This window comes from Anabrus simplex, chromosome 6 (assembly GCF_040414725.1).
Source record: "Anabrus simplex isolate iqAnaSimp1 chromosome 6, ASM4041472v1, whole genome shotgun sequence".
NCBI lineage: Eukaryota > Metazoa > Arthropoda > Insecta > Orthoptera > Tettigoniidae > Anabrus > Anabrus simplex.
The window spans coordinates 226,616,543-226,640,913 of NC_090270.1; the positions used below are offsets into that span (position 1 = coordinate 226,616,543).

General features: G+C 40.7%; 1 protein-coding gene across 2 annotated transcripts in view; it reads right to left on the reverse strand.

Annotated features, from left to right (window-relative positions):
- The window catches only part of LOC136876365 (sodium-independent sulfate anion transporter), an 812,595-nt gene that overhangs the window by 302,518 nt on the left and 485,706 nt on the right, over positions 1 to 24,371 (reverse strand). The gene's annotated exons all lie outside the window — the stretch shown is intronic.

Below are 24,371 nucleotides of genomic sequence, written 5' to 3' on the forward strand. Positions count from 1 at the left end.
GGACGAGAAGAGAAAACTAACCAGAAAACCAGGGTTTTATTTGGGATGGTTCTCATCCAGTTCTGCATGAATACATCGAACGTTTTCGGTGACGCAAGCCTGAGAAAGGGCTAGGATAAGGATGGTAGTGGCCGTGGCCTTAATTCAGGTACACTACCTGCATTTGCCTGGTGTGAAAATAAGAAACTACGGAAAACCATCTTCAGGGCTACCGACGGTGGGATTCGAACCCACCATCTCCCGAATTCAACTCTCTCGGTCCGAAGAGGGCTAAATCCAGAGAGATGGCACAAAACAAATTGAGTTATTGGGCGAAACTGATATCACAGAATGTTAACAAAATGTTCAGACATTCGGAAATATTTAAACAAATTCGTCTCGACATCATCTACTTCCTTAAAGTGGGTAAGGCATTTTCCACCATACACTCTATTCTCTCATGCCTCATGAACCCAATTTTGTTCTTCCACCAACGCTGTTTCTTTTCCTCTTCGTCTAGAATTTCTTCTGGCAATTTCATGTCTGTGTAGTTCTCGAAAATTACTGACTTCCAGGTACGAAAACTATACCGACAGATGTGTATAGCCGCCAGGGATGTTATTGAAGCTGAACTGACGCGGCATTGACACGTCACGGATATGTGTAAATAGTTCTTCAACATTAATCTTGTAGAACTCAACGAACAGTGGCTAGTTTATACGTTCTGAAGTGGTGACGGTGGTAGTGGTGATGGTGATGGTTACTGAGTTCGGCACACGAAGGGAAGACTTGAAAACCTGCTAGTGACCGCTGATTCCACAGGAACTGGAAGACAGTTTGTGATCCCGATAGTGGGTGTGGCATGCATTACCCTCCCTGCCTATCGTAAGAGAGATCAACCTGGGGACTGTCTAGGTTGGTGACCACGAGTGCCCTAGCTGAGTCTGGTATTTCTTCAACTTACTTATGCCAGTTCGCCACTATCATCTTTCTTATCAGACCTCCTTTGATCTACTCTTGTTCCTTTCCAACGCCAACGATATTAAGTTTGCGAGCCCTAGGGAGTCTATAATCCTCACGCCCTTCATGTCCCTTCCGTTATTTTGCCGGTACCTTCATTTTTAGAAGGGTTGCAACTCTTCCATTTTATTTCTCTGAATCGTGTTCATGGGTGATGTCTGTACTTTCTCCTAAACCCGCCATACGGTGAGGCAAGAATAACAGTTCTGGTTGAAATTATATGGTCGGTTGGACCGTGGCTCTAAAGCTCTGTATTCCGACCGACTAACTGAGCAAAGTGAGTTCCGGTTTCCCTGTGCCCATGGCACCACCGTGGCTCTAAAGCTCTGTATTCCGACCGATTAACCGAGCAAAGCGAGTTTCAGTTTCCCTGTGTCCATGGCACCACCGTGGCTCTAAAGCTCTGTATTCCGACCGACTAACCAAGCAAAGTGAGTTCCAGTTTCCCTGTGCCCATGGCACCACCGTGGCTCTAAAGCTCTGTATTCCGACCGTCTAACCGAGCCAAGTGAGTTCCGGTTTCCCTGTGTCCATGGCACCACCGTGGCTCTACAGCTCTGTATTCCGACCGACTAACCGAGCAAAGTGAGTTCCGGTTTCCCTATGTCCATGGCACCACCGTGGCTCTAAAGCTCTGTATTCCGACCGTCTAACCGAGCCAAGTAAGTTCCGGTTTCCCTGTGTCCATGCAACCACCGAGGCTCTACAGCTCTGCATTCCGACCGACTAACCGAGCAACGTGAGTTCCGGTTTCCCTGTGTCCATGGCACCACCGTGGCTCTAAAGCTCTGCATTTGGGAGACGGAGAGGGGCTGGTCCCCACCGTAAGCTGTCCTGAGAATCGTTTCCCGTGATTTTCCAGCCTCCTGCACTAAGGCGAATGTCGAGACAGTTCCTAGTATAGGGCAGGGCGGCCAACCTCATCATCTTCTCCGAACATTTTCACCGAATCAAATCTCCCTGGCCTGAGAGACAGCGTTATCGTCTATTGATATTGTAATGATTTGCAGTTTATAACATCGAACTTACTGCTAATTTTTAGGTATATCTGGTTCGGTTTCTTCTCGCAGTACCTGTGGAGTCTATTTGTACTGTGTGGAGATACTCTTGGTGTATTTACTGAAGATAAACTAATTCAGGTCCGGCTGTATAGTGTAGTGGTTAGTGTGATTAGCTGCCACCCCGGTGGCCCGGGTTCGATTCCCGGCTCTGCCACGAAATTCGAAAAGTGTTTCGAGGGGTGGAACGGGGTTCACTCTGCCTCGGGAGATCAACTCAGTAGAGGGAGGCAGGTTCTGTGGTTTCCCACTTCTCCAGGCAAATGCCGGGATGGTACCTAACTTAAGGCTACGGACGCTTCCTTCCCTCTTACTTGTCTACCCCTTCCGATCCTCTCATCTTCCACAAGGACCCTGTTCAGCATAGCAGATGAGCCGCCTGGGCGAGGCACTGGTCCTCCTCACCAGTTGTATCACCGACCCAAAGTTTCACGCTCCAGAACAATCACTGCCTTCGGACCCGACTACATGTGTAAAGCGACTCTGGTACGACCGACGTGAAGTGAAAGTTGAAACCTGTCAATCAAGATTATGGGGGATCACCGTTCCAAACAAAAACTGACAGCCGAAGACCCGCTTTGATGAGAGGAGACTTTTGTAAATAGCCACTAATTAGTGAAGTGCTGCTATTCTTAGGTGACCAATCGAGTGGCTGCGTGGTTTGGGGCACTTAGCTATCAGCTTGCATTCGGTAGATAGGGGGTTCGAACCCCACTGTCGGCAGCCTTGAAAATGGTTTTCTGTGGTTTCCCCATTTTAACACCAGGCAAATGCTGAGGCTGTACCTTAATTATTAAGGCCACGGCTACTTCCTTCCAGCTACTAACCCTTTCCTATCCCGTCGTCGCCATAAGACCTTTGTGTGTCGGTGCGACGAGAAGCAAACTCAGAAAAAAAAAGTCTTTGGCGCGTATAATTGTATGTGTGTGTGCTAAGATGGTCAACCTCGATTAAACTAGTTCAATAAAACAAGTCGATGTTTTGTTCGTAACATTACTATGGATCCATGTTCGTAACTCGGCAGCCCTCCGGTCTGAAAGCCGGCAATCTGAGACGAAATACCACTATGACATATTTATCTCATACTCACCCTGCGTGGGACGGCAAACAGTGTAGAGATAACGGAAAGAAAGTCCTTGAAACTTTACAACGTAACCTCTTTATCATTTCCGGGTTGTAAATTATGAGCTCTCCGTCCTAAGTGTTTATTTATTTATTTATTTATTTATTTATTTATTTGATAATACGAAGGTACACAGGCTAAGCCCAATTACGTTCCTTCATGACATATAGACTTTAAAGTGTAAATACATCAAACAAAAATAATGACAATAGTAAAAATAATAGAAAGAAGTACAGCAGAAAACTAATAAGCAGGAAACATTTTAAAATTATTACTACAATTGAAAAACATAATAATATAGGCTATACATCAGCCATAGAAAATTACTAAACAAGTTGAAAAAGAACACAAACAAAAACTTATGAGTACCTAGCATTTCAGCAAAAAGGAATTTAATAATGATTTAATAAAACATGGCCTTTATTTGCTTATTGAACAAACTAGCGCCAGCAAATAAATCAACTTGTGCACTAATTGAATTATAAACTGACAATGTTTTGACTAGTGGTGAATTAGAGTGATGAACGCTTCTAGATCTTGGGATGTGAAATAATACTTGCTGTCTTGATGTTACTTGTGGTACATGAAATGGAATGAAGGTAAGTAATTCTTGACAGTCAATATTTCCATTCAAAATTTTCCTCAATATATGTAACGAAATTAATGTTCTCCTGTTTTTCAAAGACGTGAAATTGAATAAACTTCTTAAATAGTGGGTTGAAATGTCAAATGGACAAAATACATTGAATGTTTTATAATACAAATATCTTAGAAATTTATTTTGTACAATCTCAATGTGACGTGTTTGGTCCTTATAAAGGGGGTCCCAGATTACCGACGAATATTCTAACTTGCTTCGTACTAAACTTGTATACAACTTAATAATAACTTCAGGTTGAGTAAATAATTTGGAATTTCTAATAATAAAACCAAGCATCTTGTTAGACTGGCCTATTACTTTTGCAATATGGCTATTAAAAGTTAACTTGCTATCGAAAGTAATTCCTAGATCATTAATAGACGTTACAATTTCAAGTGTTGTTTCACCAATATAATACGTCGGATTTATATATTCCTTTTTCCTGGTAAATACTAGAACTTTACATTTCTTAACATTTAGGAATAATTTGTTGCTATCACACCATAATATAATATTATTAATATCCTGTTGCAAATCATTCACGTCACTGCATTTATATATGGTCTTATATAACTTAACGTCGTCAGCAAATAACAAACAATCAGAGGAACGAACCATTCCAGGCAAATCATTAACCATAATGAGAAATAGGAGAGGACCAAGATTGGAACCTTGTGGCACACCTGAAGAAGTTACAAAATTATGTGAAATTTCACTTTTAAAATAAACAGATTGCTGCCTATAATTTAAATAGGAACTTAATAGTTGAAGTAATGATTTAGAAACTCCAAACTGATGCAGCTTTATCAAAAGAATTTTGTGGTCCACCTTATCAAAGGCCTTTTCTAGATCCATGTATATTACATCGGTTCTTCTATTTGTGTCTAATGCATTGTAAATCTTTTGAGTAAAACCCAGCAAGTTAGTAATGACAGATCTGCCGGGCATAAAGCCATGCTGACATTGTGATAGCTCTACTTTAATATGGTCGAAAATCCTAGAGTACAGTATGTGCTCATATATCTTCGCTATAGCATTAATTACTGAAACAGGGCGATAGTTAGCTATCATCTCTGAGTTCCCTCCCTTTAGGATTGGAGTAATTTTTGCCATTTTCCACTTTTCCGGGAAGCAGGATGTCTTTAAAGAAAGATTGAACAAGAAGGTTAATTGAGCAACCAGTATGTCAGCACAGCCCTTGATTACGTATGGTGGAATGCCATCAGGTCCGCTGGATTTCTTAGGTTTTAACTTTTTATTAATGACTGTTCTTACTTCATCTACCAGTATATGAGTGATGTTCAATTTATCAACCCTGGGAAGAACAAAAACTTCATTCAAAGAAAGATGTTCCACATTATAAGTAAAATCCGTGTTCACATACACCGATGAAAAGTACTCAGCAAACCCATTTGCAATGTTTCCAGGTGTATAACAATTTTCATTCAGTAGAAATGTGTTGTCACATGAACGTGATTCCCGCTTACTTTTGACATATATCCAAAACTGACTAATATTATTCTTAACTCCATTTTCTAAATTATGAATATAAACAGCATAAGCCACATGTAATTTCATTTTCAATTCCGACCGAATCTGTCTAAATCTCGTATCGTAATATTTCGAAAATCTCCTTTTTATAGCACATTTCTTCTTTATTTTTATGGACTGAATAATATCACGCGTGAACCAAACTGGATATTTGGATTTTCGAATTACTTTCTGCTTTGGAACGCAGTTTTCGAAACATTTGTACAGCGATGCATAAAAGAAATCAACAGCAAGATCAATATTTTTGAAAGAATACAATAAACTCCAGTCGAAGTCTCGTATGTTACAATACAGCCGCAAAAAATCAGCCTTTTTAAAGTTGTAATATTCGCGATTAATTATCGGAGGCAATGGAACTTTTTTAACGGGCGGTAAAACTAAACAAAGTGCAGGGTGATGTAAGTCTTCAGATACTAAGGTGAATTCGTCATGCTTCAGTTCAACTTGAATATTACCTAATACTAAATCTAATGTCCTGAAATTACAATTTTGAATATTGTTACGTGATGTTAATCCAAGATATGAGATGAACTGAAATAGACGACGACTGGTCATTGATCCTTCATTAAAGTTATAACTGGCATTAATAACTTCAGGTATGTTGAAGTCACCGACAATAAGGCAGTCAGATGTTATAAGACCCTCTATGTTTTCAACGTAATTGAAGTATCCTTCATATACAGACAGTTTAGAAGAGGGAGTAATGTACACAGCATTTATGAATAACTTACGAGTATGACCCTGAATGTAAAGAGTTATTGACTCGCACCGTTGATCATTATATTTAGAACAAAGTTTGGATTTGTACTCCTTTTTGACAGCTACTAAAACTCCACCACCTCTAGTCTTCCCAGATAAAAACAGATCCCTGTCATTTCTGAACACTACATAGCGATCATCGCAGAACTCACTATCCATGATATCCTGACCCAAAAAACTCTCTGTCAGTACAATTACATCATAATCACTGCATATAAGATTTTTAAGAAATACAGCAGTTTTTGTTCTTAGGCCACGAACATTTTGATAATAAATTGTTAATTCATTCTCAGGCATCATCAAATATTAGTAGAGAATAATAAATATTTGAAAATAGAAGCAAATATTTACATACAAATAATTAAATAATTTCAAAGAAAAAATAAATAAATGTATAAGGAAATGCATGGAGATTAGAGCTTACTCAGGTCCTCATTATTACTAATGACATGTATAGGACTACCGTCTACCTTCCTAATCATGATCTTTCCACTTCTACTAACCCAGAGGTATTTATAGTCCTTTTCACGTTGCAACTGCTTCGCCTTTGCAAATAAAACTCTTCTAGCTGGGGCAAGTGATTGATTAATATAGATTGGGTTGGGAGTTGACATGCCGAGCTGAGTTGTGGATAAGGTTCGCTTGACCTTGCGCCTGGCGAGTAATTGCTCTTTATGGGTCCTTCTAACAAATTTAACTATAATTCCAGAAGTTGGACGATTAGAGACCTTTTTTAATCGATGACAAGCATCAATCATGTCCTCCTTCAAATCTAAGTCTAAAGCCTTGCCTATATTGATGACAGTCTGCACTACATCCTCATTAGGAGACTCGGGAACACCAAATATTTCAACAGTGTTAGACCTGGAATATTGCTCAAGGTCATCACACCTCATGGCAAGATTGTTTACCATGTTCGCCAGTCGCCTATTTTCGGTGACCAAATTGTCTATAATAGTTTGTTGCCTGTCTATTATTTCCTGTTGTTTACTAATAAGTTTACTGTTTTCATCCAGTCTCTCATGACAAACATTAATTGAATTGCCTAGTTGTCGCTCGATGTCAGTAGTAGACTTGTTTACACTGTCCAACTTCTCTTGCATAGTTAGCAGTAATTTATAAATATCACCCACAGATGGCACCACTGTCGCATCACTATGTAAACTCGTACGCCTCTTGTTAGAACACTGTTTACACCTCCACACCTGACCCTGTGACAACATATACTCCACATCCGTTTCCTTAAGATTAACACACTTGCTATGGAACCAATTACTACAGTCATTGCACTGAATCTTTGCTGTCACGTCTTGCCTAGGCACGGCCTTTGTACATTCCAGGCAGGTACTCATCATCTTCTTATTGACTTCTTGTAAATCTCAAGTCTCACTTTGTCTGTTTTTACTCCATGTGTTTGTTCCTGACGACGATCCAGTTCAGAAGTCGTGAACTATTTTCGAAGTTAATTAAGGTACAGCCCCAGCATTTGCCTGGTGTGAAAATGGGAAACCACGGAAAACCATCTTCAGGGCTTCCGACAGTGGCATTCGAACCCACTATCTCCCGGATGCAAGCTCATGGCTGCGCGACTCTAACCGCACGGCCAACTCGCTCGGTGGCCTTCCTTTAAAGAGATAATGGTCGTTAAACTTAACCTGCATACTTGTTGGTAATCTGGGTAGTGGTCCGCGTCCCTAACCTCCACGGGGGTGTCTCAGGTTCGAGGAATGCCAATGGATCGTTTCCACATTTTCTTTTCTTATTTTCTCCCCTTTTCTTTTATCCCTTTGTTCAGTAATATAATAATGTTATTGTTTTTACTTCCACCTAACTACTTATTCGGTTTTCGGAGACGCTGAGGTGCCGGAATTTTGTCACGCCGGAGTTCTTTTTACGTGCTAGTAAATCTATCGATACGAGGCTGACGTATTTGAGCACCTTCAAATACGACTGGACTGATTCAGGATCGAACCTGCCTACTTGGGCTCAGAAAGCCAGTGCTCTACCGCCTGAGCTACTCAGCTCGGCAGTATCTCTCTGCTCATAAGATCTAAAGACTTGATGCCTTAAGGATCATGACTACCATGGCGAGCCATTCTAATTTTACTAATTGAGACAAATTCAATTTCAACACAATATAGTGGACGCTCCCTCCCCCACCCACTTGCAGTGACGTCACCGATTACTGAAACTAATCAAAGAATGTTCTCATTCTTCCCCTTTTAACCGTTTATCAACTGTTCAGATATAATTTATGATGCGAAGTCATGACGCCATGTGAAGTTCGAGATTCCATGTGGGGCTACAGAACGAAACAGATTTTCTTCTTCAAAAGTACTGCATCATGCATACTTCAATTTTAAATGCATTTTCCACAAATGCTTGTTGAAAACTTGCATTACTTTCTTTTACCAATAAGTAAGCCCTTCAATTATTCACGGTAGCAATTTCTTCGTTTTTACATCCAAATTATTGCAATGTTTATGAAACAAATAGACGCTCAAACTTTCCATTGTATTGCATCACAAAAAAATAAGACCACACATACGTAGTAACCAAATCGAAATGGGTATCTTTAGGCCCCAACATTCAAATAGTTCACAATGAACAAATTAGGCATTTTAGATAGCATAAAATTCGAACTAAACGTTCGTATTTCATATTATAATATGAAGAGTACTAATTTTAATTTACCGAGATCGATAGCTGCAGTCGCTTAATTGCGGCCAGTGTCCAGTATTCGGGAGATAGTAGGTTCGACCCCCACTATCGGTAGCCCTGAAAATGTTTTTCCGTGGTTTCCCCATTTTCACACCAGGCAAATGCTGGGGCTGTACCTTAATTAAGGCCACGGCCGATTCCTTCCCACTCCTAGCCATTTCCTGTCCCGTCGTCGCCATAAGACCTATCTGAGTCGGTGCGACGTAAAGCAACTAGCAATTTTAGTTTAGCTTGTTGAACAAAGTAGACATTTACTAAAAAATTCGAAGTCAAATTTCTTCTGAAAATATTAAACTGAAACATATCTTTATTTAGCGCGACGAGTCCGGATTGCTGTGATTCAATGGCGAAACTACGAGCCGCTAATCACTGCCGTGTCGTGGAATTGAGGAAAGTAGTCGAGCCCTTGGGTTAGAATTGTTTGTACACACGTCCCGTCCTTGGAGTTTGTTATTGTAGTACCAGAAACCCGTTAATGTACACTTACGTTGGCACATGCTCAACATTCAGTCTGCACATGGCGGGTCAGTTTGGAATAAATATTCAACATTCCGCGTTATATATCGAGAGTTTTATTCTACGTTCATACGTGCAGTAAGTAGTCATAATTTTAATAACCCCTGAAGAAGGTTTTTCGTGGATTTCCATTTTCACACCAGTCAGATGCTGGGGCTGTACCTTAAGTAAGGCCACGGTCGCTTCCTTCCAACTCCTAATCCACCGTCGCCGTAAGACCTATCTGTGTCGGAGCAACGTAGAGCAAACTGATAAAAAATGTTTTAATAATTTTAATAATCAGTCACTGCTGATCTGCATTTAGGGCAGTCGCCCAGGTGGTAGATTCTCTATCTGTCGTTTTCCTAGCCTTTTCTTACACGATTTCAAAGAAATTGGAAATTTATTGAACATATCCCTTGGTAAGTTATTTCAATCCCTAACTCCCCTTCCTATAAATGAATATTTGCCCCAATTTGTCCTCTTGAATTCCAACTTTATCTTTATATTGTGATCTTTCCTACTTTTAAAGACGCCACTCAATCTTATTCGTCTACTAAATGTCAATCCACGCCATCTCTCCGCTGACAGCTCGGAACATACCACTTAGTCGAGCAGCTCGACATCTTTCTCCCAATTCTTCCCAGCCCAAACTTTGTAACATTTTTGTAACGCTACTCTTTTGTCGGAAATCACCCAGAACAAATCGAGCCGTTTTTCTTTGGATTTTTTCCAGTTCTTGAATCAGGTAATCCTGGTGAGGGTCCCATACACTGGAACCATACTCTAGTTGGGGTTTTTATGTGCCCTAATAGGCCTATGTGGTCCTACGGATGCTCTTCTTGCGATATAAATGTACTAATACGCAACAGGAAATACCATCCAGTCATCACGTCCGATGCATGCATGTCCACACTACAGCTCCTGGACAAGGTTTATGCGACTAAGTCACGCAAGGGTGGTAAAGCGGGTTTCCGCAACTTTAAAAGGATTCATCAACTAAAGGTGCGTTTTCCAAGGTGCGATTGTAGCCGCAACAGCGATTGTAGCCGCACGGCGACAGCAGTCTCCATCTCCGCGCATGCGCAGTTTGAATTTGGTCTGCGACTCGCGGCAATTGCGGCTTGAGCCGCCACACTGGTGCAGTGAGCAGTGCTGGCGGCCGCAGTCGCTGCGACGGAAGTGACTATTGCTCAACACCTCCTCCGCAAGCATTCTCCTCTGCCGATAAAAGCCGAGTCGTCATGATACCTTGTCAAGATTACTGGCTCATAATTTATAGAATAAAATGCAAATCCCACTCTGCATTATCGTTTTTATGCCTGTTTATTGATTCCTTCATTCCCTAGATTACAGCGATCGAATGGCATGTAAATAATTGACATATTGGTGCAATTAATGTTATGTCACTCAATTAAGTTGCGGGTTTGTTAAACTTGAAGTTGCTGTTAGGGGCGCGCAGCTGTGAGCTTGCATCCGGGAGATAGTGGGATCGAATCCCACTATCGGCAGTCCTGAAGATGGTTTTCCGTGATTTTTCCATTTTTTTACACCGGGCAAATGCTGGGGCTGTACCTTAATGAAGCCACGGCGCTTCCATCTAGTTCCTAGGCCTTTCCTATGCCATCGTCGCCATAAGACCTATCTGTGTCGGTGCGACATAAAGCCAGTAGCAAAAAAATCTTGAAGTCTATTACGACCACAGATTTACTGATCGTTATGTCTCACTGTGAATACACTTATTCAGCTGAGCTAAACACTGTTATAATAAGATATTCGTATCTGAGAGTAAGTGCAAGTTTCTCAGGTGGGCTGATAGGCTTCTTGTACCGATTGCGCGGGGTTTTCACAATTTCACTTTTTAAAAGTTAGAGAATATAACTAAACACTCAATCTGAAATACTTCCTGAACTTTGTCTCATCACTTAAAAGATGCCTGTTAATTAAACTGTTATAGCGTCCTTCCTCATAGTGCGATGCAAATACACTGTTGACTTTCCTTCTTTTCGGGCCGAGTTACCACATTAACAATTCTTCTTCTTCCATTCAAATGTCAAGGAAAGCCCTGCCACTAACGAAATCGCCCGTGCTCTCGTCCATTTCTGACGGACTGGACTTTGCGACTGGCGGCTGGAGTCGTGTCTAAGGGTACGTCCAAGATGCACGCTGGTTTTCTGAGTCAGACAGTCGGCGCCGAGTCGACATAAGTATGTCCTGTGTTTTTAAGCGGGACTGGCCATAATGCACCTGCGCGCAGGAAGCCTGCGCAGTGGTAGTCTGACTCAGATATTTACCGGAATGATTCGTTCATTCTGGTTTCAGACAACCTGCCGCGCAGGCTGTTGACTTTCGTGTTGAGTGTGGTAATTTGCCCAGTTCTTCGTAAGCCTGTGTTCAAATTTGAACAAAATAAAACAAAACGTATCCGAACTCATTCTGAAATATTGAAAAATCTGTTTTCGTCGACAAGTAACTGTGGAAAAAGGTGTTTGTACTCCCCGTAAATATATCTTAATTCATTTATTGGATGTATATCACTTCTCATTCGTTTTAACTTGGTTGTAACATTGTCACTTAGCAGCAATAGAGCTGCAGCCTGTTCTCTTGTTGGTTCCATGCTACACTGATCAGTTGTATTTCATATCTTTTCTTTTGTGGCAGCTCTGTCTGCGCTGACAACCAGCTTTCATAATGGCCACATCCCACCTTCCACTCGGAGTCAGACATTCAGCGCCGACTGTCTGACTCAGAAAACCAGCGTGCATCTTGGACGTACCCTAAGAAAACACCCCGCGTGCCCGTCGCTTGCGGCTGCTGTCGCCAACGTATATGGCGATCCCAGGTAGTTGCGGCTTTGGCCGCCGTGGCGGCTACAATCGCACCTTGGAAAACGCACCTTAAGGGAGACATCCCTATTAGAAAACATAGGTCCTCCAGGATTACTGTGAGTTAGCATAGGGCTGACAACCCAACCTGTTAAACAAACTCGTCTCGAAAACCAGAGAAGAATTAGCTGGCCTGAGTTCTTTACGACGACATGGCAAACATTTACTGGAGTTCAGAATTGGATCAAGAAATGCTTTGTGAGAGGACAAGATCCTGGGACTTACGAACTGGAGGAACATGGCAGAGAACAAGAAAGACTGGCAGAAACTTCTTAAGAAGACCAAGTTCACAAAGGGCTGTCAAGCCAATGTCGGTAATAATTTCGTAACAGACTCATAAAATAAAAAAGATGTTTTTACGTCCCACTAATAACATTTTTGACGATTTTCGGAGATCCCGAGATGCCGGAATTTTGTCCCACAGGAATTCCTTCACGTGTCAATAAACCTATGCTGACGTATTTGAGCACCTTTAAATACTACCAAACTGAGCGAGGATCGAAAGTGCCAAGTTGGGGTCAGAAAACCAGCGCCTCAACCATTGACACATTTTTTTTGGAAATTCACTTAGTAATTTAAAAAAAACATTGCGACATATTGTTTATAATCTTATAATGACAAGCGGTATAATAACCACAGAGAAGAAAAGAGACTTTAACATGCTGTGTGCTGCCCTTTGGCGCAGGAACTCGGAAGAGTGCGAGTAAGGCATGTGAAGCAATTTCTAAGTTTCAAACCTTTAATCACTGTCTGGCATGTCTGACAGAGAGCATTCTGGGTATCTACAAGATGATTTTCTTTTTTTTTTTGCCGGACTGCTCAGTAACTCAGAAGGTGATCTTTTCTTTAGGTGACTCGGAATAAACATGCATAACCTTCCCATCAACCTCTCATATCGCCCACCAATATCCGCCGTGTTTTTTCTGGATTACGGTCTCAGGTATTGTAGTTGGTCTTGGTCTGTTATAGATAAATTTGTAGTGTGCGATATTTCTAATACATGCTTTTGCCTTTGGCAACTGAGCGGTGGGCATCTGTGCAGAGTTTCAGCCACCCGCCAACTACAGCTCTAGGTGTAAGTAAACACAAATGGTGACTTGTTTGATCAACCTTACTACTATAAATTAAAAGGTGAATACATATCTTGTAATTGATGGCGAAGCACTCTGCTGAAGTGAGTATGAAGATACATGTTCATCACTTTAAAAAAATGCTAACATGTCAGCGACCGGCACAGCAGCTGGTATGAAATGCATAGACTCAGTACATATTAATGAACGATCATAATTCAACTCATATGCGCTATACGACGACGTCATAAAAACTGTCTTTTCTAACCGTAATGTTGGTAAAGAACACAAGACCTGGGAGGAAGATAGCTGAATAAGGAGGTGACGTGTGTGTTTGCAAAATTCGCAGTGAAGCGTTATCATTTACTGATAACATAATATATTCATATATTCATGGCTTTCCGTGAACTTGTTGAGTCTAAACTGTTTTATCGACATGATGAAGCAAAGCAAAGTCACCTCCGTACAGGCCATGAAGGCCCTTGGAGGAGTGGAAGGTAAAGGCTTCCACCATTGTTAACTTCGGCACGTGATGGAGTAGAGTGGTTGGCTTTACGCCCGGCCACCTTTCCCCCAGGAATTAACCTGGTACTCATTTTTGGTGTAGGCTGAGTGAACCTCAGGGCCATATGCACCTCCGGAAGTGGAAATCACGTTTCTTAAACTTTACGACTTCCTGACGGGGATTCGAACCCACGTCCTTCCGGGCGAACCGAGCACGCCTTTACCGCCTCGGCCAGGCAGCCCCTTTTACAACGTGATCCGTGCTATAATTAGCCTACTGAAACTCCACGAGAAAACGAAGTAACAGACTGAAATCGGAATACAGATAAGTATTTTCTTAATACCAGGGCTCAGCATTTATAGTGATTGTTCCTTAACACTCAATGGTCTGAAATTATTTCAGGAATTAAGAATTCTTAAAATGTACCTAAGCATATTATAATTACAACTAATTTCAGAATTACCTTTTTTAGGGCAGAAGACGGTTGCTTGACGATCGAAATATATAACCCTATCCTTCCTTTAGGCAAGATATCATAAAGTTTAACCAAACTCGTTCCAAAAATATATCATAAGCTCCATCATCAGGTTTCAGACCCATGAGAGTCAACCCGAGGAATCAGATTCAGAGAAGAATCTCCAACAAAAGTAGGCCTATACCATCTAAAAACTATTACAGTATTCATTTTGAGGTTACGCATTTCTTTGAAATCTTCTGCAAGTAATTTATATTGTTAAAGGCTTCCATCATGGATATTGCATTAAATATATATAGATATTATATTCAAATTTTGAGACACCACTCCGAATGAATGCATATTTTTAACCGATCGAGTGGCTGCGTAGTTTGGGTCTCGTAGCTGTCAGCTTGCATCGGCAGATAGTGGGTTCGAACCGAACTGTCGGCAGCCCTGAAGATGGCTTTCCGTGGTTTCCTACTTTCACAGCAGGCAAATGCTGCGGTGTACCTTAGTAAAGGGCAGCTATTTCCTATCCATCGTTGCCATAAGACCTATCTGTGTCGGTGCGATGTAAAGCAAATTGTAAAAAAATAAAAAATAAATAAATGCATATTTCATTTATTGAATGTTCTGATGGTAAACTGAAGATGGCTTTAATGTACGACCGGGCGAGTTGGCCGTGCGGTTAAGGGCGCGCGGCTGTGAGCTTGCAAACCGGGAGATAGTGGGTTCAAACGCCACTTTCGGCAACCCCGAAGATGGTTTTCCGTTGTTTCCCATTTTCATACGAGGCAAATACTGAGGGTGTACCTTAATTAAGGCCCCAGAAACTTCCTTCCCACTCCTAGCCCTTTCCTATCGCATCGTCGCCAAAAGACCTACCTGTGTGGGTGTGACAAAAAGTAAATAGTAAAAATTGGCCGTGCGGTTAGGGTCGCACAGGTGTGAGCTTGCATTCGAGATATAGTGGGTCCGAATCCAATCGTCGGCAGCCCTGTATGTGTGTTTCCATGGTTTTCCATTTTCACCCAAGGCAAATGCTGGGGCTGTAAATTAATGAAGGTCACAGCTGGTAGCTTCCCAATCCTAGCCCTTTTCCATTCTTCCGTGTTAGCACGACGTTAAACATTTAGCAAAAATAGAAAATTAAACCAGTACGTAGGTCATATTGCTATCCAACCTCTAAGGGCATCTTGAAGGAACCTTGATCTAGGGGCATGTGATGTAATTCTCGTAAAATCCAAGAAAGATGTTAAAATCTAAACAAGTTTACCAGTTAGAAAATACAAATTGAAAATATGATTATTAGTTCTGCCACTATTTTTTTTTGTTTCTTTTGCAGTAACGGTATTATGTCAGGTGAGAGGGCTTCACTGCACGTCCTGTAAGCAATGGTATTTGGGAAACTAACCATTTCTTTTCAAATTTTACATTAAATGCTTCGGACCCGGATCTTCCCTCGTGACCAGAATACATGTTTCTACAACTCAACTAAAATTAAAAAATTAAAAACTATATTAATAGGCATTGCTTATAAACCGCCTACTCGTACTGTAAGACAGACTGTTTCGAAGTGCGTCTATTCGGTCTACGAGGACATCATTGTTACGGCTGACTTCAATACAAACCTTTTATTGGAGTCTAGGGAATCGACAAAAAAGGAGTAACTTATTGCACGCTATCACTGTGAAGATACGCTACAAACCACGTCAACTTCCCTCACTATTCAACTCGTGCATTAATTGAGCTAATAATTGCAAATCAAAGTGATTAATCATGGCATTTATACTTATGTTACTCGACCCGAAGGACAAACCCTGGGACATACTACAGTACGTGACTTTCACAATGACTCCTTCAACAGTCTAATTTTGGACCTGTACGGCAAACATGCCTAAGAGACAGGTAAGAATTACCCGCCCCTCTGCCGCATGGCTAACGACCGAGAGATCTGCTATGGCCAGCCGTGACGGTTGGTTCGGGCGGGACAAGAGGGGCACACAAGACAAAGAGGACTTCGGACGATACACAATAGTATTTAAAAATAGATCTAAGTGACTAATTAGGAGCAGTAAATGTCTAGCCGGTTGATAATTGGAGCTACTTCCAGCAGTTAATCGGACGCAATAACTGGACACAGACCTGGAAAAATACTGCGGTCAATTGGCATAGGTAAAACTGTAGAGCAGCATGTTTCAACCACCTCACTTGGTGACTTAAGGAGAGTCGTGACTGACATTTTGCGATTTTTGACCAAAATATCAAATTTTCATTTTGCAATTTTTGACCAAAATATCACATTTTCATTTTGCGATTTTTGACCAAAATATCACATTTTCATTTTGCGATTTTTGACCAAAATATCAAATTTTCTTTTTGCGATTTTTGACCAAAATATCACATTTTTATTTTGCGATTTTTGACCAAAATATCAAATTTTCATTTTTGCAATTTTTGACCAAAATATCAAATTTTCATTTTGCGATTTTTGACCAAAATATCACATTTTCATTTTGCGATTTTTGACCAAAATATCACATTTTCATTTTGCGATTTTTGACCAAAATATCACATTTTCATTTTTTTAAACCTTAAATCCCTCAAATTCTTCCACTTTCAAACCCTCTCATCAGTTTTTCCCTAACGTCGTTTTTAAAGCTCTCAATGCAGGATTTAAAATGTAGCGCTTCGGCGTATATAGAACTAGCCTGCGCCCCTTTCTTTCGGGCTACCATTTCTATAATACCCCTGTAGTAGGCCTGCGCTATGTGTAATCGAAGAATGACACCTGAGGGAGTAATTTACATACAAGGGCAGTTTTAAAACTTTAAATTGCTTTTATCTACCTTAAAACCTTTTCAGCTCTTTGCCAAGCATAAAATGCTCCTTGTTGCAGAGTTCTTATCGGATTCACCCGAAATTTTCAGAGAATGTTTGAATATGTACAGGAATTAAAAGTTATTATCAGTTCAATATTAACTTCAAAATTTTACTCCTGAAATAGCACGAAACTCGGTTTTTGCCTATGGCAGGGCCACTCAGGGTGCATGCACCAGTGCATTGCACGGTGCAAAAGACGACTGCGCTTGGTTGACCAGAGTGCAGACCCCTACTCCTCGATTTGGAGCAATAGCGCTGTCTCTCTCTTTCCCCACGCCTGTCTCCCTCTTCCTCACTTGCTCCGTAGCGCTCCAAATCTGAGCTGAGTTGAGCCGAACTTAGCCGAGTCGCCCAGAGACGACGCGCTGGTCCGAGCCGAGCCGAGTGGGACCGATGCACGGTGCACACGACCTCTGCGCCTCAGTTTGCACGCGTGAGAAATTAGGCGTTTGGGAGGCCCTGGCCTATGGAGTAAACAATGAAAAATTGAAAAAAAGTCTCCAATAGTTTATACCTGACGCAAAACCCAGGGTTGTTCCTAAATATATGGGTATTTTTGACAAGTCTGCCAAGTTTTAGTCCACAAAAATGAAAACTGTCCCGCAAGCAGTATTTTCCGTGCAACATATACAATTAAAACTTATTTGTCAATAACTTTGCAACCAATTAACTAATCTACTCCAAATCTTGTGTGGTGCTATATCTTATTAATACGTCCTTGCGTTTTAAATTTGGTTATGATAAGTCGTAAATTGTAGGAATTCAAAATTTCAGTCATGACTCTCCTTAAATAGCCATTTTCCATATCGTCACTAAAGCCTGACAATCAACCTCAACGTGGTGAGTTCACTTTTCGATCTGGCAGCTGGAACGATGTCAAGGATGTGCTAAATTCAATTACATCTAATGCTATAGGCTCTGACGGTATCTCCGTATCATTGATTAAAAATATCATCGAGGACTTGCTGCCAATACTCACTCATATTTTCAACCACTATTTGACAAATGGAATATATACCGAAAAACTCGTTATTAAATTCTCTATCAGATAATCGGCCAATATACATTCTTCCAACCCTTTCAAAAGTACTTGAAGGACTGGTTCACTTACAAGTTACGGAATATCTGACCAAGCACACACTCCTTGACCCCTTTCAATCAGGCTTTAAGAGAGAACATACTCTAGCAATGTGAGTGACAGACGATATCAGACATGCAACAGACGAACGAAACGTGACATTACTTACTTTATTGGAACAGTAGTGCGTTCCATACGGTTAACCTCCATATACTTCAGTGCAATTTAACACAAGAACTTTGCAGTTCTACAGGTCTTACCTCACTGGCCGCCGGTAACAAGCGACAGTGGATGATAAGAGTTCTGAATGGCGGAATAAGGTATAACTTATGGGGCCCCACAATGCACCTACATTCTAGTTATTTGTTTTATTCTCTTCTGAATTTCAGTGTTAATAGAATAGGTTATTTACGAAATGACATTATTCAAAATAGCCAATCGTTGGGAAATATGAAAAACTAAATAAATCTTCCCAAGAATCATTGATGAAAATTTTATGTATATGAATTTTTTTCCCCACCACACTTTTAGCGAGTTCTGACAGTGAATGTTTCTACCTCAACTATGTAGTTAATAACAGAAGCATATGAATATGTTTGAAGAATACTTAACTCAGTAGCGTAGCCAGGATCGGCCAGTGGAGGTGGGGGTGATGGTTATAGTTAAAAATGATGATAGAACACAATTAAGCTGCTGGTGCCTGTGTGGTGTGCGCCATTATAAGGACACTGATACAAAATAATTATGTTGATATTCAGACTGCAGTACCAATACATTACAAAATCTTACACTAAAATACAGAACAAGAACAACACGATCAAGGTCAACACTTTTACTGCAAATGTACTGTTTACAATCTAAAATCCAACTTTATCGAGGTTTCTTAGAAAATAGATTAACAGATCTGTTGGTTCTACAATTATGCCTCTTAATGTTTATTTTTTATTGTCAGTTTCTGTGTATTTCCTTTTTGTAAACTTTCCACAGAGGAGGGAGGGTTTTTCTAACCCCTAGTAACCCCCACCCCCAGCTATACCCCTGACTTGACTTAAGCCAATTCATCATAAATACACCTGTACATTTTTCTTCAAAATGTTTGTAATAATATAATATTTATTACCATTCACTTGTTTTCACAATATAATTGGTGAATTTTAAGCACAACTATTTGGTTTAATAACAGAAATATACATTTTTGAAGAATACCCGAGTTTATGCCTATTTTGTCAATAAACCTGTAAGTTTAACATCATTGGAATTCATACAGCTACACAGTCAGTTAACATTATCAATGTTTCCCTACGCATTACAACACATTTAGTAGTACATCCAGCTGCAAGCTGGAAAAACTACTGCAGAGCACAGAAATAAGCTTTTCAACAATTAGCACACTAATGTGATTGTTTAAGGAAGGCTGTAACTGTGCTGACTTAAGTTGTTACATAAATAAAGCAACACTTAATAAAATTTGCAGTGCTATTTTGGATCAAATTTTGAACATAATTTCTTAGAATTTACGTATACAGTACAGAATTTCATTGAATTACTTTTCAATCAATCAATCAATCAATCAATCAATCAATCAATCAATCAATCAATCAATCAATCAATCAATCAATCAATCAATCAATCAATCAATCAATCAATCAATCAATCAATCAATCAATCAATCAATCAATCAATCAATCAATCAATCAATCAATCAGTCACCCTTGATATGAGTTTGAAGCAGTTCGCCCAAGTGACAGATTCCCTATCTGTTGTTTACCCAGCCTTTTTCTGAAATTATTTCAAAGAATTTCAAAATTTATCGAACATCTCCCTTGGGAAATTATTCCATTTCCTAATCCATCCTCCTCTATACGAGTATTTGCCTCAGGTTAACCTCTGGAATTCCATTTTATCTTCATGTTTACATTTTGATTTTTCTGGCAATAACTTCGATACAGCTTCTTCTACTGGTCTTCATTTATGATTCGTCTTTTGGAACTTCCGTCTCCTCACCAAAACCACTACTTCCCATTTTAATCGAAACGAATTATATTATATATTTTAATAGTTAATACTCATTTAGGAACAAATGTCGTAACTGTTCCGTAGTATATTCATCATACTACAGAATTAACGTAAGTGATTTTGAAAATTAAATGAATAATTTACATAAGAACTGCATAAAAGAATAACATATCAAGGGGTCCGCCTCTATGGTGTAGTGGTTAGTGTAATTAGCTGCCACCCCTGGAGGCCCGGGTTCGATTCTCGGCTCTGCCGCGCAATTTGAAAAGTGGTACGTGGGCTTGAACGGGGTCCACTCAGCCTCGGAAGGTCAAGTGTGTGGAGAGGGGCTCGATTCCCACATCCGCTATATTCGAAGTGGTTTTCCGTGGTTTCCCACTTCTCCTCCAGACAAATGCTGGGATGGTACATAACTTAAGGCCACGGCCGCTTCCTTTCCCTCTTCCTTGTCTATACTTCCGATCTTCCCATCCCCCAAAATGCCCCTGTTCAGCATAGCAGGTGAGGCCGTCTGGGCGAGGTACTGGTCCTCCTACCCAGTTTTATTGCCCGACCCGAAGTCTCACGCTCCAGGACACTGCCCTTGAGGCGGTAGAAGTGGGATCCCTCGCTGAGTCCGAAGGAAAAACCAACCATGAATGGTAAACGAATTAAGAAAGGATTTTTTGTTTGCTATTTGTTTTGCGTCGCACCGATACGGATAGGTCTTATGGCGACGATGGGACAGGAAAGGCCTGGTGTGAAAATGGGAAACCATGGAAAACCATCTTCAGGGCTGCCGGCAGTGGGGTTCGATTACAGTGGCGGCTCGTTTGGGAGGCGCTAAGGCGCGCGCCCCCCACGGGGTTCCATTAAATTCGGGAATTTTAATCTTAAATGTTAACAAGGGAAATATTTTATATTTTACTATAAGATTCTAATCAAGGGCGCGAGTTGTACTGTACTGCGGCCCGATACGCTGCTGGCCCTGCGCAGGAGGGCGCTCTCTCATAGCGGACCAAATACTGCGAGTCTCGCTTGACTGGCCTTGAGGGAGCCAATCAGAGCCAGAGTGGAGATGTGCTGTTCTAGCGGAGATTCCGGCGCGTTTCTGCCGCGGCCTGTCGTTGTAGCCAACCTACCCGAAACATTCGTGATTTTATTTCTATTTAACAGGGGTCAGTTTGTGCCATTTCTCTCCTAAAAATAGGAACTACTTTACTCAGGCACTTACGTGAGTTAAATGTGTCGGTATATGTTTAAAATAGTCTTGTAATTTTTAGGACTATTAACTAACGAAACGAGTAAGGAGCGTAACTAGTCTCCTCGCACTTGACTCATGTTGGTCATACTCACTGGAGAGCGCGATGTTTAGCTTTGTGTTGATGAATGATCTCGTGAGGTGACTGTGAAAAGGAAGGTTGTGATATATATGTAGGCGTAGTGTTATGTTTGCACTTCGTACGGTATGATTACCGTCGAACATATTAAAGAACTAACGTTTTCTTCTCTTTCTATCGAGTAGAAAGTCGAACTGAAGGAGTGTGGTAGACTTCTTGTTGAAAAAATCGGAGACCAAGAAAAATGACACTGAAAATAGGGCTTTCCACAGACAAATTAATTCTCGTGACTATATAACAAACCGAGCTCGATAGCTGCAGTCGCTTAAGTGCGGCCAGTATCCAGTATTCGGGAGATAGTAGGTTCGAACCCCACTGTCGGCAGCCCCGAAAATGGTCTTCCGTGGTTTCCCATTTTCACACCAGGCAGGTAATTAACAGGCAGATAATAATAATAATAATAATAATAATCAAAACAATTGCATATGCATTGCGCCGTATAGTGTTCGAAGTGTGTATCTTGATAACATGGTTTGAAGAACTTGAGATATTTGTGGAATTATAAAAGTAAGGCGCGCCCCCCACTGCTGATATCCACGAGCCGCCACTGGGTTCGAATTCACTATCTCCCGGATCCAAGCTCACAGCTGCGCGCACGGCCAACTCACCCGGTAAAAGAAAAAAAAAAGAAAGGAAGAAACGAGTAATGGCATACGAAATGCATAAGAGAATAGGTCATCACTTGCATGAGGTGACTTTAGCTATTTTCTATCCGGCATCACGGATATGAGTTTAGGCTGTTGACGAACTTCTTGTCTTTCCTCTGTATTCGCTCTCCTGATGACTGCATTGTTTGTGTAAGTGACGAAGTATTCAAGGAATGTTGAAAGCCGCCGGCTTCAGTGTGAGTTATGCCCATTTTAGGATAAGAGGAAGGCTGCAAGTCAATCAAAGATCTTCGTTAGCCCTTCACGTAACGTATTCCGGTATTTAGTACAGATTCTTTTGTGAGTATTCGTACTATGTGCCTTCAGTCGCTAGAGAGGAGAAATTGCCCTCCGAAAGGGCGTTCTATACCTCTTCAATTGCCGAAGACACCGGAATGCCGGATTTTGTCCCGGTGAAGAATTATTATTATTATTATTATTATTATTATTATTATTATTATTATTATTATTATTATTATTATTATTATTATAAATTTAAGAAGGCTCGGCTTGTGCCGGTAACATAATGGGCTGACTCGGCCTAAGCAAGGCGTCACCCTCTTGATTATGAAACTACAGGTACATAGGCCTATATGTACAAATATTTACAACAGAAATAATTACAACATATACATTTATACAATAAATACAAACAACTTCAGACTTCTTATGTCCCCGTTTTGGGAATCTGTTCTTCAGTATTACTGGAACTGCGGGGCCTGGAACTTCATGCTGTTTGGCGTGAGTCAGAGGAAAAGTCGTTCCTAGGAACTTTCTCACAATGTGGGAGGTGCTCAGGAGGGTGGCTTTCTGTAGTTCTACGTATGTGTGATGATGCAGGTTTAATGCGGACAAAGAGCTGTGCAAGCATTTTGGAATAACACCGGTACATGCTATTACTATTGGAACTGTGGTGACTGATTCTAGTTTCCACAGGCGTTGTATTTCTATTGCCATTTCTGTGTATTTTGATATCTTTGTGGCTATTGTTGTTTGCAGATTGGAGGTGATTGGACAAGCAATTTCTATAAGGGATGCGGATCTTTTTGATTATTATTATTATTATTATTATTATTATTATTATTATTATTATTATTATTATTATTTCTCCTTCTCCATAGACTCTTGATCCGAAGTTCCTGGGTTTGAACCCAGCTGAAGTAGTCGATTTTTGAAGGGTGGTTAAAACTCTTGGTAGGCCTACTTCATGGCATTGCTGTTGTTATATTAACGATCTTTGGTGAAGCTCTCAGTGTCGTAAAGTCTTGTTTGGTTCTCTTCTCTTCTCTTCTCTTCTCTTCTCTTCTCTTCTCTTCTCTTCTCTTCTCTTCTCTTCTCTTCCCTTCGGAACTGATGCGTTTGGGTCTCCTTTTGAGTGATTCCTCTTCAAATGATCTGTCGACTATTCATATGAGCTCTCTTCTATTGTGGATCATCTCTAGAGTAATTCCAACTTCTTCTGAATCCTTCTTGACCCCTTCTACCCACTTGGCAGTGGCTTTTAATCCCATGATGTATCTGAAGGTCTTTTTGGTCAGTCGTTTGTCATCCATTCTTATACTAGGTATCCGTAGAATTCCAGCCTCCGTTTCCGCGTTGTGTCCGGGATCTTTTTAATGTACTTATATATCTCCTCTTTTCTCCTTTTCTTCCAAGTACCATCAGCAGTCTTCTGTGGTCCCAGCATTTTACTCAGAATCTTCCTTTTCTTCTTCTCGAGTTCTTTCAGCTCCCCTATTTTACTTAAAATAAAGCACCTGCAGCGTAAAATCCTTCCGGTTTAATTACTGAGTTGTAATGTCAGATTTTCGCCTGCTAGCATATTGATTATTATCACTGTAATTCTTAAGTTAATATTTTATTGATATTTCATGACACGGATTTCTCGTGTAAACAAATTTAAATGTCAAATGGCAGGGAGGGATTCAATATCGTGGCAGAGCCGAGAATCGAACGTGGACCTGCGAAAGTGGCAGTTAATCACACTAACCACTACACCACAGAGGCAGACCTAGCTTGAGCTTACTCCCGAAAGTGGAAGGCTACGTATTCCTTCAAGGTAACCAGGTCCGTTACTACAAAGACGTCTACTGAGAAATGTATTT